This window comes from Abramis brama (genome assembly GCF_963993115.1).
Source record: "Abramis brama genome assembly, chromosome: 5".
NCBI lineage: Eukaryota > Metazoa > Chordata > Actinopteri > Cypriniformes > Leuciscidae > Abramis > Abramis brama.
Window position 1 is genome coordinate 24,137,975 of NC_139967.1, and position 4,006 is coordinate 24,141,980.

Consider the following 4,006-nt stretch of genomic DNA (forward strand, 5'->3'; position numbering starts at 1 on the left):
TTTTTCAATTAGTTGTTTATTTACATTCCAAAACAAATATTCAATTTTTATTCATGAAATGGTTAATCAACATTTGTATAGGCTGAGTATCTTAGCACCCAATAAAATCCTTTATAAACACAAAAAGAGCTAATAGGGCACAAATAACTAGGATGCAACCCAGAGTGATGGCAGAATACAAAGTTTTATCATGGGACAGGGGTGTCTTCACCTGGCCACGTTTGCCTTTTATTGTTATCCCTGTACCTGCAGTACTTAATCGTTTTCCCACTGTTTTTTCTTTGGTTCCAGTAGCAGTTTGAATCATAGTTATAAGATTTATACCAGTAGCCTCATTTATTGTTGTTGGACCATTGAAAGTTTTTATAGCTTGAGTAGATTCTTGTGGTCTGACTGTGGTTGTTTCAACTTTAGATGGCTCTTTTCCTGTTGTTTGTAGTCTTTTTATGAATGTGCTTGTTGCCGCTTTTGTTTCAGTTATAAATGCTGCTGTTTCGAATGTAACGGCTGATCTAATGTTTGTTGTTGCTTTTTTTTCAGGTGTAATTTTTGAAGTTTTTAAATAAGTGGTAATGAAACGTGTTGCTCTGTCTGTCATTGGTTCAGGTATTGGAATTGCACTTTTGATATTAGCTGTAGTTGTAGTTTTAGCAAAACTGGTTGTCCCTGATTCTTGTTTTAGTACTGTGATGCCTACTTCTGTTGGTTTCTCAAATGTCCCCACATCTGTTTCACTTTTATGTGTTTGTTTAAAATCACTAACAAGTATTCTCTCAGGTGTGGGTGTTTTTTGAGCTGTATTTGTCCATGTTACCTCAACGGTAATTTCTTTTATTTGTGTACATGCGGTGACTGTTTCACCTGGAGTTGATTTAGCTGTTTCTAGAGTTTCTGCCTTTTTTGTTACAGGTAAAATGGGTGTCTTAAATTTAGTCTCAGACGTGGAGATTGTTCCCCCAGCTGTAGTTTCCACTGACCCAGCTACACTCACTGCTGCTGTCTCAGCCGTTGTTTGCAGAGAGAGTTCAGCTAAAGCAATGGCAGATGATGCTCTTGATACCACAGATGTTCCAGACATTTTTTTCATCGAGGCAGTTCCAGGAAAGTTTGTGATTATTTGTGTTTTCGAGACACCTTCAGTCACAGCTAATGCACCCGCTAATGTTGTCGTCTCTGTTTGAGCTGCATTTGAGCTGATTGTGAATAGATTTGTGGAAGACTTCATTTTAATCTCAGTTAGTTCAAACCTAGACAAGAATAGAAAACCTGTAAGTATGAAGAATTCTTACAGGACTGTCACATATTTTTAAAGAACTATATAATTCGCACCCCATCGTCCAAGATGCCAGCAGTCCAGTGGTCACACTGATCACCCCTGAAGAACATAGTACTGAATAGATCAGTAAGAAGGAAAAGGATTCATTTGAATGATTTTGAATTTACTGTGATGTGAAGCCACCAACCTGTGATGATCAGCGCACAGACATATCTGGAAGCCATCTTGTCTTTCTCTCTTTGTATGACCTGTGTGGAACATGAACATAACTCCCACAATTACTCTGTACCATGTGGCTTTGCTTCATGAAAGGACTGCTCCACCCCCAAACAAAAGGTCACACCCACTTCAGCCCCTCATTTCATTGAACAGACATGTCAGGTGATATTATATATTAAAAAAAAATATTATAAAAAAATTAAAGGGGCGTGTGAGGTCCAAAAAGGTAGTTTGTTGCCTGAGGGCAACACCATGCCATAGAGGGTTAAAGCATCCAAAAATTTGAAAAGTGTTTAAATTTTAAAGCGCTGTTGAGGAATTTAGTTTACCGCGTTTACAAGACTTTATTAATAAATCAGGTTATTTCCCGGTAGTGACGTCAAAACGTAATAATTTGCGTATTTAATTTATGTTGGTTGTGATGTTAAATAAAGCATTAAAAACCGAAGAGTAATTGCAACTAATCAGCGGGAAACTTACGGCTCATTTAAGCAATAAGCCCCGCCAAGCCGTGTGGATTTAGAACAGCTAAGGGGCGTCTCCGCGGAGTGCCTAAAACCCCCTTAGCTGTTCTAAATCCACTGTAAAACACGGCTTGGCGGGGCTTATTGCTTAAATGAGCCGTAAGTTTGAGCTGCTTTTATAAAATGGTTACTCCATAAAAATATTAATTTTAATATTTATTTTATTCATAAAATAAACACCAGCAACAAAAAATGTAACGTTATAACACATTTATTCCCCCGCCAAGCAATGTAGTTCCAAAGAGGTTGCTTAGCAACACATGCAGCAGCAAAGAATCACAAACGGCAGTTGCGCAGTAATACTAATGTAATGCGGCCACAGGTGTGTGTTTGTTGAGTAATTTACAACGGCTTCAAACGTGGCTCAACCAATCAGAATCAAGGACTGGAACTATCCGTTTTATAAATATTATTCTCTCACGCAGTTACAGATGTAGCATTTTGACTGTACCACTTCTTCTGCTGCTGCACCAGATTTCAAGAAAAGAGTGAGGCTGAATTTAGGGAATAGGGATGGAGAGTTTAGGGGGCGATTTCGGATTCAGCCAGAGTTTGTGATACATTACCTCCTCCCTTACTGCAAAACGCTCACTCTTTTTCAGGATGCACTTAAAGGGATAGTTCACCCAAAAAATTAAATTTAGAAAATTTTCATTTTTGGGTGCACTATCCCTTTAAATCTACAGTAAGAACGCATTCACATAACACACATGCGCACTTCAATAAGCCAGCAAAAAGCAGGTTAATGCGTTTACATGCTGGTTTACGCTTAAGCTGTTTATGACCTTACTCTGATAAAGGAAAACGGGTTAACGCGTTTACATGATCACTTGCATTGTCGGATTATTAAGCATAGTCGGGTCAAGAACGTGCATAAACGCAGAAGAACGTGTTACTATTTAGGACTTTGTATAAATTAAGCTTTAACTTTTAAATGTAAATTTGATCTCATATATCCAGCTAAACATGCCAATAAAAGAAGTTGATTTTGAAGTCAATTTTGCTGGGCTTTTTAAAGAAATGTTTAGTGTTTCCTCACAGATTTGGATAAAAATTATAGTAGTGTCTTTAGGTGGATGTTGTAAATGTTGCAAACAGATGTGAATCCAGATATGACCATACAATATATGTATCTGCAAAGCTTTCTGATTTAATATTTGTATTTATGAAGTTCCATTTAGTCATACTGAATAGAGTTTACTAAAACGTCAGTCCACTGGTGTCTCAAGCTTTTTGTTTTGGCATATTAAGACATTTTTTCAACATAATTATATCAAACATTTTTACATTAGAGCTGTACATTAGATTAGAGCTAAACAACGCCTTAATAGTATTAGAATGTTTTTTAAAGTATTTACACATCATCAGAAATTACTATCATAATATAGGCTATAGAATTATGTGAACCGTAAATATCATGTTTCTTTAGATATATTCTTATATTTCAGATTGTAGGATTTCTGTAATAGTTCTTCGTTCATTGTACCATATGTACCATGTAACATATGTTAAATCCCCTGTCACCAAACAGCCTACAAACATTTTAATACCACTCGTGTCACAAATGGCTAATTTTGTTTTAAAATCGCAGGTATAGTGGTATGTCCGAAACATAATAATTAATAAACATATTTACCTGCTGGACTATGCAAGGAATACCGATAGCACTGTCTCCAAAGGTCCTGTGACACTGAATGTTAGGACACGTGCATTTCATTCGATTTGCATGTTAAATAGAAAGACACCTTGTCCTCTAAGAACTGGGAATATGCATGTGTCTGTTAGATCGCTGCTCTTAGTCTATTATCATCCCTCGTATTTGTATTTGAATGTCAAATTGTTGCCAGATGATTTGAACATAAAGTGACTCAGTACACTAATTGCAGAGACAGTTTTGTGGAAATACCAGGGGTTTGGTGCTTTGCTCAAGGACACAGTGATGAAGCAAGATTCTGATATTTCATCAATTCATGATGTGGGAAGGAAT

The 4,006-nt window shown here is 36.7% G+C and overlaps 1 long non-coding RNA gene across 1 annotated transcript; it reads right to left on the reverse strand.

Annotated features, from left to right (window-relative positions):
- Window positions 1-1,151: 1,151 nt before the first annotated feature.
- Window positions 1,152-3,703, reverse strand: LOC311083556. The gene is made up of 4 exons (XR_014606315.1): window positions 3,656-3,703; window positions 1,464-1,524; window positions 1,330-1,375; window positions 1,152-1,247 (listed from the first exon to the last, which is right to left on the reverse strand). It is a non-coding gene; the product is annotated as an uncharacterized lncRNA (long non-coding RNA).
- Between the last annotated feature and the right edge of the window lie 303 nt (window positions 3,704-4,006).